Below are 12,500 nucleotides of genomic sequence, written 5' to 3'. Positions count from 1 at the left end.
GTAGAGAGACAATATAGAGAGACACACAGGTAGAGAGAGAGATGAGTGGAAAGACAGACAGGTGGAGAGAGACAGGCAGAGAGAGAGAGATGGGTGGAGAGACAGACAGGTAGAGAGAAAGACAGGTAGAGAGACAGGCATATAGAGAGACAGGCAGGTGAAGACAGAATTGGAGACAGACAGGTGGAGAGACAGGCAGGTGGGTGACAGACAGGTAGAGAGACAGACAGTTGGAGACAGACAAGTGGAGAGAGACGGGTGGAGAGACAGGTGGAGAGACAGAGAGGTGGAGACAGACAGGTGGAGACAGACAGGTATAGACAGACAGGTGGAGAGAGAGACAGGCAGAGAGAGAGATGGGTGGAGAGACAGGCAGGTGGAGACAGACAGATAGAGAGAGAGATGAGTGGAAAGACAGGCAGGTGGAGACAGACAGGTAGAGAGACAGACAGGTGAAGACAGAAGTGGAGACAGAGGGGGGTCAACAGAGATGTTTTTCTCATTTTGTAGTTTTCAAGTACTGAAGAACTTGAAATCTGATGCTTTTACTATAAATATGTAAAATAAAATGTTATTAATACTTCATACTGTGGTACTGTTGCAGTATAGAGGGTGAGGAGAACCAGTACCGGCTCCACGTGTCCGGCTTCAGCGGGACGGTGGAGGACTCGTTCGGCTGGTACCACGACCAGCAGGGCTTCAGCACCCCGGACACCGGGAACATCTGCGCCGAGATCAGCCACGCCGGCTGGTGGTTCCACCAGTGCTTCTACGCCAACCTCAACGGAGTCTACTACAAGGTACATGAGAATATACTACAAGGTACACGAGGATATACTACAAGGTACACGAGAATATACTACAAGGTACATGAGAATATACTACAAGGTACACGAAGATATACTACAAGGTACATGAGAATATACTACAAGGTACACGAGAATATACTACAAGGTACATGAGAATATACTACAAGGTACACGAAGATATACTACAAGGTACATGAGAATATACTACAAGGTACACGAGGATATACTACAAGGTACACGAGAATATACTACAAGGTGCATGAGAATATACTACAAGGTACACGAGAATATACTACAAGGTACACGAGAATATACTACAAGGTACACAAGGATATACTAGAAGGTACACAAGAATATACAACAGCATATAAAAGAATATACAAGAATATACCACAAGGTACACAAGAATATACTATAAGGTACACAAGGATATACTACAAGGTACACGAGAATATACTACAAGGTACACGAGAATATACAACAGCATATAAAAGAATATACAAGAATATACCACAATGTACACAAGAATATACTACAAGGTACACGAGAATATACAACAGCATATAAAAGAATATACAAGAATATACCACAAGGTACACAAGAATATACTACAAGATATACAAGAATATACTACAAGGTACACAAAAAGGTATTACAAGATATACAAGAATATACTACAAGGTACACAAAAAGATATTACAAGGTATACAAGAATATACCACAAGGTACACAAGAATATACTACAAGATATACAAGAATATACTACAAGGTACACAAAAAGATATTACAAGATATACAAGAATATACTACAAGGTACACAAAAAGATACTACAAGGTATACAAGAAGATGCTACAAGGTACACAAGAATATATCACAAGGTATACAAGAATATACTAATCCAGGACAGCACTCCAATTAATCTATATTTATTGCCTCACAAGACACCGTTCTTCTTTTTAGGCAAACAAAGAAAGCCTAAAAAGCGAAGTGAAGAAGGGCGTCTGTACAGAAGTATTCTGTATATATATATGTATATATATATATATATGTATATATATATATATATACATATATATATCTGTAACTGTAGCAGCAGCTGTAGTCTTCACCAGTCATGCTAAAGACTTTACAGACTGAGTTTAGCAGCATCTCTCCTCCATCAGGGACTGAATCAACATCCAGACTGATAAGTAATGACAGATAAACCAGCTGCTGATCCTGCTGAGCTGTTTCTGAGGTTCGGTTTGGTTCTGTTCATCATCTTATTTCTACAAGTCTTCACACTGCTGACAACAATAACATGAAATACGTCAGACTGAGGCTGGGACTCAAACCAGCGATGATGATGATGATGGTGAATCACAGCACCTCGGAGCCATAACCAGCCTGCTTGGATCTTAAATTCATCAGCTGTTAAGATTTCTGAACATTAAAGGACTTGAGGTTTGAACCAGCAACCTGCTGCATCAGATACAGTTGTTCATCTGACTGAGCACGTTTTCCTTTTCTTGTTCTTGTATACTGGCCTACACTATAATGATCTGTCAACAGGTGGCGCTATGTAATGATGTGTGAATGAAACATAAAAAAATTAGCGGGCAAAAAATGACCCACATAAACCCTTTTGCTTTTCACCCTGATTGCATTTTTTATTTGAGTTGTCAAATACGTCGTAAGTAGCAGTAATGGGAGTAATAGTAGTACTAGCAGTAGCAGTAGTAGTAGCAGCAGTAACAGTAGTAGTAGCAGTAGTAATAATAGTAGTAGCAGTAGCAGCAGCAGTAGTAGTATTAGTCGTAGTAGTAACAGCAGTAGTAGTAGTAGTAATAGTATCAGTGGTAGTAGTAGTAACAGTAGCAGCAGCAGTAGTATTTTTGTATTTCAAACTTCTCAGATTGCAGTACTTTGTAGAATAGATCAGATTTGTATTAAATGAAATAGGAACTTTCAGATTCAGATTGTTTATTTTCACTAGAACACACTGATGATCCTGTCGAGACTAGAATCCTGATGGAAGAAAAAAAAACAGGCATCCAGTCAGAACCTTTAAAGTTGTTTTTCACTTATACACCTTGTGTAAGTTCCTTCTTTTTTGGTTTTGACATGTCCTTGTGGTTTGAATGCTATATCGGTCGTGTGGAACTTGTGTTTTTGGTTGGGTTTAGTTTTTATGGGCAGCTCGGGCATTTTTTTGGTTTTGGAAGGTTTTTTCATGTTTGATTTGAGGTATTAAGTATTGGCATGTTGGTTCTTTATTCGTCACTCACCTTGTCTGAAGCCTTACCTTGCTGCTGGTGGGTTAGGGTTAGAACTTCTTGAAACAAACACACCTACCTGCTTATAGGTATATAAGTATACACTGTAATATACTACAAGGCATATAAGAATATACTACAGGGTGTGGCTGTGGATAACAATGTAATACACTATAAGGTAGGGCAATATATATATGAAACAATGAGGATGTTCTAAAGATGTAGTATTGTAATAATATGTTAATGATGTAATAATACTGTAATAATGTAATAATGTGATAACATTGTAACAATGTTTTAATAATGTTGTTATGATGTGATAATAATGTTGTAATAACATTATGATGTTGTTATGATGTGATAATAATGTTGTAATAACATTATGATGTTGTTATGATGTGATAATAATGTTGTAATAATGTTTTATTAACCAGGGGGGACGCTACTCTCTGAAGGGGCAGAGCCTGCTCGGTCCGGACGGCATCGTCTGGTTTTCCTGGAAGGATTCAGACTTCTACTCTCTGAAGACCGTCTCCATGATGATCCGACCACGCAGCTTCAGAACACGCCTGTCTCCATGACGATCCGACCACGCAGCTTCAGAACACGCCTGTCTCCATGATGATCCGACCACGCAGCTTCAGAACACGCCTGTCTCCATGACGATCCGACCACGCAGCTTCAGAACACGCCTGTCTCCATGACGATCCGACCACGCAGCTTCAGAACACGCCTGTCTCCATGACGATCCGACCACGCAGCTTCAGAACACGCCTGTCTCCATGATGATCCGACCACGCAGCTTCAGAACACGCCTCTCCATAGAGATGTAACACACACTCCTTCAGAACATGCCTGTTGCTATAGTGATAGACGTGCACCATAACACTACACTTTGTCTCTTTAAAAAAAAATTGGTTTGCAGTGGAAACAAGTGGAATTATCTCATCACGTTGACAGATTTTGTCATTTGTTTTAAGAAAAATATGATTTTAAAACTCAAATCGAGACTAAATGATGGGAATTTTAAACTGATATTTATTGTGTTTTGTTTACAATTTTATTTTATTTTTTTAGTCCCTCGAACGTCTTTTGCCTGCTGTGTTCTACAGAATAATAATGACTTCTATCCTTTTAATTATTCAATTCAATTCAAACCTTTATTTATGTCTTGAAAAATCATTGAGTTTGGCCCTCATTTACAAGAGATTACAATGATAAAAAAAGAGAAAAAAGATAATTGTGTGTGCTGTTACTCATTATGTGCACAAAAATAAAAACATATAATAAAAACAAAACGTGTAATGAAGGAATAATGTTGCCTCAGACTGTCACCTCTGTCTCTTTCATGAGTAACTAGACAGCGAACACATTCGCTTTTAAAAATGGAGGCGGTTAAGTTGTCTTTTTCTGCTGGAGCTTCATACTGTTTGACAGAGCTGTTGAATAAATTAATGCTGTAATTCAATGTTCACTTTATGTTCATTTTTTTTAAACTGAAAAGAACTTCAATCCTGACTAAACTGATGAATCATCAAAAAAAGCTGTAAAGAATAATTTAAGTGTCTATGAAAGTAACTCAAAATTAAAGTACAATGCATTACTTCTCCAACTATGATGACATTTCCATTCACACTGAAACTTTATCTTAAAGAGATTAAAGGAAGTGAGTAAGACAGGAATGATGCAAACACCTTAATCTGATTACTGCTGCTGTATGATTCAGGTCATACTCGCATATTAATACTGTGACTAAGATGTGGAATACTGTGATGTTATTAAACTGTATTCACTCATGTTACTGTGAGGCACTTCAGATAAAATCCTCCATGTCAACACCTTCCTGTCAGCTTTTCCATCAGAGCTTTCAGAAGTAGCTGTAATGTTAAAGGAGAACACTGGTGTGATTTAAACTTTACAGTGTCAAACCGAGCTTTAAAGTAAAGCTGCAATGTGTAGAATATTTATGTCAATATATCATTCTCAAATTAATGCTGATAGCATAGTGTAATGCTTTAGAGAAATAAGACCATCCATGTTTGGTTTGAGATCCTGCACTAAGAGCAAACTGAGCTGATCTCAGACCAGCTAAGCTGGAGTTCCAGTCAGTAGCTCAGAGGAATAAACTTATTCGTTACAGACTCATGCAACAACGCAAAGGGCGACACAAGAGTCGTTTCTCGCGTTCCTGCGTAGCAAAATGTGTTGTCCAAAATGTTTAATGCGGCGCTAACGTATGCCGCAAAATCACATGCTTCAGGTAGGGGCACTAAATGAAAATTACTGCTAAATGAGCAACTACCAATGAAGAAGTAATTTCCTGTGTAAACAAATGAAAATGGTGGTGGCTGATCTGGCAGCACCATCTTCTTTTCAACTTTGTCTTTTAGCGAGAGTATAAAAGTACACATTCCTCTACAGGAGCCATTTTAAACAGTCTGCTCACATGTCAGTGCTCCAGATAATATAATAATATAGATAATATATAGATAATATAGATAATATAATGCTGCTGTGGTCCAGACCAGTTGCTTCGTTCCCCCAGCATCCACCTGCAGGCTCTGAAGTTCCCTATTGTCATCCCCTGCTCTCTTAGGCTAGCTAGGTGTACGCTCGCAGGTGACAGGATCAGAGCCTAGGCGCCAAACTAAACTCTGTATATATATTTGCATGCATTCTCAATAATCTGTTTACGTGAGTTGGCAGACTGAAATGCAGTATTACCTCGTACAGGGCAGGAGGAAGCGTGCAGAGTCTGTAAAGAGCCTATGAAATGTAGGGAAACTGAAGCGCTGCTTGGGCCTTATTTGTAGAATGGATGTCTGCAGGCGCTCTTTGGAAAAATCAGGTGAGATCAACCTCGACTGAAGAAAAGGATCGGCTCTAACTTGTAAAAGGTTATACTATTCTCTGTAAAACTGGAGTCACTCAAAAGAGTCCAAGGCACTTTGCTGCTAATAAAATCTATACGTGTTTATTAGGACATGGCAAGATTAAAACCAACACTTTGCGACCTTTTGAGTTACTCAATCTTTATTGAGGACAATATAATCTTTTACAAGGTACAGCCACTCTTTCAGTTGTGTTCCAAAAACCCTTAGAGATTGTAGTTCACAACCTCAGCTGTAGCCTGAAGTTATTTTCTTTTTCAGAGAGCCACAATCCAGAGACAGTCAGAGGAGAAGTTCAGAAGCCGAGCCGACTGAGATCAGCAGAGACACAAAGTTACGGAGGTTCTGCCTTTGATAGCAGCCGGCATCTAGAGGAAAGACTGCACAGCAAACTCAGCAGCAACATGACCCAGTGGCCCGTTTCCACTCTTCGACTGCTGGGACCTTTTAAAAGCCAAAAGCCCAAGTAAACACTGGAGACCTCTGAGAAAAAAAACCTCAAAAGCCCCATGGCCCAGTGGCTCAAAGTGCTAGACAGCTACACAGAAGTTTTGAGATTGTGAGTTTGAGTCTGAGTAATTTTGAAAGGCGACACCCAGAAGAAAGACTGAAAAGCTCTGAGAAAAAACTCTCTCTAACAGTTCAAGTTACTGAGGTTCTGCCTTTGATAGCAGCCGGCATCTAGAGGAAAGACTGAAAGACTGAAGAACTCGCAGTAACATGACCCAGTGAACTGGACTGGACTTGAAAGTTTGGAGGTTCTGCGTTCAAACTTAGTTCTTGTTTCTACTATTAGGTTGGCAGCAACTTTTGAAACCCAGCATCCAGAGTAAAGATTGAAAAGCTCTGAGAAAAGTTCCTCAGAAGCAGTTTGACCCGGCGGCTCAAGGTGCTGCACAGTTCCACCAAAGTTATGAGATTGTGGGTTCAAGCCTGAGTGAGTTTTGAAAGGCGACAGACAGAGGAGAGACTGAAAAACCAACTCAAAACTAACATGAACCACTGGCTAGACATCTGTCTACCCACTTTGTTGCTCTGTGTTCAACATTTGGTCCCACTTTCCACTCTTAAGTTTGAAAGCCAACATCCCAAAGACTGAAAAGCTTTGAGAAAAACACCTACAAGCCGTATGATCCAGTGGCTCATAGAGTTCGACAGCTACATGGAAGTTATGAGGTTCTGGGTTCAATCCTGAGGCAGGACATTTTAAAAGCCAACATCCAGAGGAAAGACTGAAATCTCTGAGAAAAGAAGCCTGTAAAGCTGAAAGACCCAGCGGCTCCCAGAGTCTGAAGCTGCTGAGAGGTTCGAGGTTGTTGTCGGAGCCTCAGTCAGTTAGTCAGAGGAAAGAGTGAAAAGCTCAAAGAAGAGCTGTGAGAGCGAAGGGGAGCTGGTGGTGCGATGGAGACGTAGACCACATGGAGACGTCTGAGCGTCTGGGCCGGCCGGTTCCAGTCCCGCTCCACCACCACTACCTGGAGCTGGGGGGGGGGGGGTATGAGCAGAGGATTATGGGAGAGAAAACCACAGTTAGCTGAACTTTCACTGACATGCAAAGTGTCCCTGCGTCGCAGCCACCAGGCATGGCGAAACAAAAAATGACAAAACACACATCTAGTCTCTGGGTCGGACCTGTCTAATATCTGTATGGGACCTGTCTAATATCTGTATGGGACCTGTCTAATATCTGTATGGGACCTGTCTAATATCTGTATCGGACCTGTCTGTGACTGTCTGTAGCAGCCAGTATGGATCCCAGTGCTGGCAGCAGCCTGTCTGTTGCTCTGGATCTCTCTGCAGTCTGTCCACGCTGTATTTCTGTGATCTGCCTGTAGGAGGCGGTGTGTCGCTCTGTCAGCGAAAAAAAAAAAGTTTAAATAAAGTTTGTCTTTGTCTCTCTCTCTCTCTCTTTCAACCAGACTGACAGACAGTTAAATATATCTTTAATTAACAAAGTTTAATTTTTCATCTTCACAGTGAGATCTGATGATGTTTTAGTTATTTTTAATCAGATTTCTGTTGATTTACAGCAGAAATGTAAAAAATTTTATCCTGGCTTTCCTGTGGGTGAGAGACATAGACAGAGAGAGAGAGAGAGAGAGAGAAAACAGAGTTGGCAGAAGATCCCGCTGTAAAAAGTTAAACCTGTCTCTCTCTCTGTCAGACAGACAGGTTGAACTTTTTACAGCGGGATCTTCACCAAACTCTCTCTCCCTCTCTCTCTCTCTCTCTCTCTCTCTCTCTCTCTCTCGCTCTCTCTCCCTCTCTCTCTGTCTATGTCGCTCTCTCTCTCTCTCTCTCTCTGTCTCCCTCTCTCTCTCTCTCCCTCTCTCTCTCTGTCTCTGTCTATGTCGCTCTCTCTCTCTCTCCCTCTCTCTCTCTGTCTCTGTCTATATCACTCTCTCTCTCTCTCTCCCTCTCTCAAATTTTCAAATTCAAATTCAAATTCAAATTTTGCTTTATTGGCAGGAATGTCACAACAACAATATTGCCAAAGCATCAAGAATCAATGAAACAAAACAATATGAACACAACATTAAGATTGATACATATTAATTATATATATACAGTATATCCTCTGCATGTGTGTGTGTGTGAGTGCTGATGAGGGGTTTATGTTTAGGGAAGGATGAAGGGGGACAGCAGCCATATTGAAATGAATCCCCAGTTAACAGTAATGTTATGGATCCTATAGGAACAGAGTCATTCATTCAGTGACCATCTCCCCAATTACATTTCAACAGATCACATCATACTGTGTGTGTGTGTGTGTGTGTGTGTGTGTGTGTGTGTGTCTAGGTCACTCACTGTCCCTCAGGTTGTGGCATGTTGATACATATTGGGCAGCAAGATATGCCCTGTCTCCTTCTCCTAGGAGTATTTTTAATTTTGAGAGGTCATTAAGCTCTTTGAAATCTGAAATTACAGAGTTGAACTTGTTAAAGTAAACGTTCCTTATTTCATCGAATGTTTTACATTGTAGGAGGAAGTGCATCTCTGTCTCAGCCTCACCTGTCCGACAGTGACCACATATTCTGTTTTCTTTTGGTCGCCCCTCTCTCTCTCTCTCCCTCTCTCTGCCTCCCCCTCTCTCTCTCTCTGTCTATGTCTCCCTCTCTCTCCCTCTCTCTGTCTCCCTCTCTCTCTCTCCCTCTCTCTGTCTCTGTCTCTCTCTCCCTCTCTCTGTCTCTCTCTCTCTCTCCCTCTCTCTCTCTCTCTCTCCCTCTCTCTCTGTCTCTGTCTCTTTCTCTCTCTCCCTCTCTCTGTCTCTCTCTCTGTCTATGTCTCTCTCTCTCTCTCCCTCTCTCTCTCACTCTCTCTCTCTCTCTCTCTCTCTCTCTCTCTCTGTCTCTGTCTCTCTCTCTCTCCCTCTCTCTCTCTCTCTGTCTCTGTCTATGTCTCTCACCCACAGGAAAGCCAGGCAAAAAAATTTACATTTCTGCTGTAAAATAACTAAATAACTAAAACATCATCAAACAAACAGACTGACAGGTACAAATGTTTAAATTAATGAGGATTATTTTTTCATCTTCACAGTGAGCTCTGATGATGTTTCAGTTGTTGATGAATCAGATTTATGTTGATTTACATCAGAAATGTAAAATGTTTTAGCCTGGCTTTAGTGCTGAGAAGATTAATCGATTCTACTTTTCATAATCGATTAGTGGTTTTAGTCATCTATCAGTAAAACAGCAGCTGGTTCCAGCTTCACAGATTTGCTGCTTTTCTGTTTCATCTCTTTATTAAATGAATCCTCTGGTTTTCTGTCTGCTGATATTATATTAAAGCCTTTAACTGTCCAACACTAATACTGTTTCTGCTTTCAGGTTCCTCTGTTCTGCTTTTCTTTACTAGTTGAGCTGATTCTGATGAAAATAATAAAACATATCTGCAGAATTAAGTGTTCCAGGATTTCGTGGCTCACAAATGCTGAAGTCATCAAATTTCAAATTCTACTAGTAGCAGCTTTAAAGGGATAGTTCGGTTTTTGGGGAATTTGTCTATTTTTCCACAAAGGTCCTGGGTAGGATTCATGTTTACACAAACCCTTATACTAATACATTTCCTGCCTCTGCTATAAAAAATGACCAGTGTTGTTTTAGTGTTGTAACTGTCACCTGTCTGACATCACATATGCAAATGTTCTGATTAATCTGATTAATCACACTAAATCTTTCATATATATTTTTGTTTTAGTAGACAAGATAGTTTTAGTTGTTTTAATTTTTCCACAAAGTCCAAAACTTTATTTTAAAGCACATTTCATACACAGCAATACAATAATTCCAATTAAAACAAAAATAAATACATAAATAAACAGAGAAAAGACCAAAAAAAAAGACAATATGTTTAAGGAATACAGACTAAAAAGTTAAGTATTTAAAAAAAAAAAACTATCAGAGAGAAAGAGAATAAGAGTTAAAAAAAAAAAAAGGGGAGGTAAGTTGAGGATGAACAGACCTTTCCTTCAGCTTCCTGCTTTAAGGTTGAAGGTCAAACACACACACACACACACACACACACAGACAGCAGGAAATCCTGGACACTGACAGCCTGGCTCTCACTCCACTGTCATGACAGTTACACAAAAATCTGACATTTGGGGATTTGTAAAAAGATGCGGAAAATAAACGTTTTCAGAAATAAACAGAGGCGTGTCTGCACTCTACTGCTGTGGCAATAACAAAGATTTGAAGACTATTTGAGAAGCTGCTCATGAGGCATCGTAAGCACATATTGTGAGTGTAAGATAATTATTATAGAGTATCATACAATAAACTCAATTTCTCACAATAACTAGAAGGCAGCAAACCTCCACCAACGCTGAACAATCCTCCAGTTTGCTGTTGCACCCAAACACATCGTTCCTGTCACTTCAGTTACAAGTTCAAATGATTTCTGAAACTCCCCCAAAGCATTAGATATCACAACTTTATCTGTTAGTTTCATAGTTGTGGATAAAAATCAGTGGTGGAAAAAGTCCTCAAATCCTTCAAGTAAAAGTATCAACACCATAATGGAAAAATACTTCATTAAAAGTAAAAGTTCTGCATTCAAAAGTTTATTGCAGTAAAAGTCTAGAAGTATTAGCAGTAAAATGAACTGAAGTATGAAAAGTAAAAGTCGTCATTCTGTCAGAGTTAAATTATTGAAGCATGAACCTGTCAGAAGTATTTTAATGTTGTCGTCTAACTGCTGCAGATACTGTTGAAGTTTAAACTCTAACAATGCAACATATTTTATGAGCTTATCGTATGTTTTGCGTGTAAAAACCTTATTCTGCAAAGTAACTAGTAAATCCAGCCGGCAGATAAATGTAGTGGAGGAAAAAGTAGAAACTCTGAAGAATGGAAAAGTAAAGTGCCTGAACCTCAAAATTAATTACAGTACTGATAAAAATCTTCTAATGGTGGAGATCCCAGACACGGATCTCCACCAAAATTTAATCAGCTGTTCCTTGGCCCAAGACCGATCTGTCCACCAGATTTCATGAGAATCTGTTCAGAAGTTTTTGAGTTTCCCTGCTGACAGACAGACAAACTAACTGAAACATGAACTTCATCTTGAATCCAGTGAATCATCATGTAAACAAAGCCAGCAGTAGGGAGGCAGTGTGCCAGCAGGGGGCGCTGTGCTGCGGCCTGAAGCTTTAGGAAAACTCAGAAACAGACTGCAGAGGTACAAACAGGAATTTAATAAGCAGAGTGTAAAATACAGTTATAACTTTATGTTATTTATATAGTGTGTTACACATGGCTTACAACAAACAATATGACACACAACAACAAGAGCTACACAACAAAGTAGTGAATGTTAAAGTGTTTCCATGGCAACAAGTGACACTGTGAAGCACCTCCTTAACGAGTGCATTAATTAGTCAGGAAAAAAAAAGTGGGAAAAATCGGATTTTCCTTGAAACGCGTGAAACAAATCGGACGACTTCGCTCATTTCAAGACTTGGATCTGCTCTGATTTATGGCTTATAATATTGGGTATTGATTATTGTTTAAAGAGACCCGGCTCCAGATTCTATTCATTGTTTAGACTGACATGGATCAGCTGGAACGTACGACAAGCTGTGACATCATCTGTCAGAGCAGAGAGAACGAGAGCAAAAATATCCTGTAATGAGCTGAGAAGTCTGTTAGTTCCTGCAGTGAAGACCAACTGACGACAGCGACTGACGGATCACATGATAACTCGTCAACAGATGAACAAATTTCCCTTTAAATGAGTCGGAAATGTAATAAGATACGTAATACATCATAACATTAACCAGCAATTATCACATTAAGGGATTTAACTGTTTCTAATTATCAGCCTGGAGATATTACTGCATCATCTGGACCGCCGGGTTACATTACAGATTATTATTTATGACATCATCAGCTGCTGCTGGCTCCTGCAGTCCTTTTTTAATATGTATATTTTAAAAGGTTTTCAATATAAAAACGGTTTAAATATTATTGCATGAGAGGAGCTGGATTCATAAATCTGGATATTGCCGTCAGTCATTTCATCGGCCGTGTATATAGAACCTGTT

The 12,500-nt window shown here is 39.8% G+C and overlaps 2 pseudogenes across 1 annotated transcript in view; one reads left to right on the top strand and one right to left on the bottom strand.

The window, feature by feature from the left end:
• Positions 1–3,646, top strand: part of LOC139914414 (uncharacterized) — an 11,783-nt pseudogene extending 8,137 nt beyond the window's left edge.
• A 7,982-nt stretch (positions 3,647–11,628) lies between these two features.
• Positions 11,629–12,500, bottom strand: part of LOC139910033 (sorting nexin-9-like) — a 16,983-nt pseudogene continuing 16,111 nt past the window's right edge. The window contains exon 17 of the transcript XR_013507604.1: positions 11,629–12,500. This exon is cut by the window's right edge and continues 387 nt beyond it. The product of XR_013507604.1 is annotated as a sorting nexin-9-like (transcript).

The sequence above is a fragment of the Centroberyx gerrardi genome, chromosome 21, assembly GCF_048128805.1.
Source record: "Centroberyx gerrardi isolate f3 chromosome 21, fCenGer3.hap1.cur.20231027, whole genome shotgun sequence".
Taxonomy (NCBI): domain Eukaryota; kingdom Metazoa; phylum Chordata; class Actinopteri; order Beryciformes; family Berycidae; genus Centroberyx; species Centroberyx gerrardi.
Note: the sequence above shows the minus strand (reverse complement) of the source record. Positions and strands in the feature narration are given on the sequence as shown.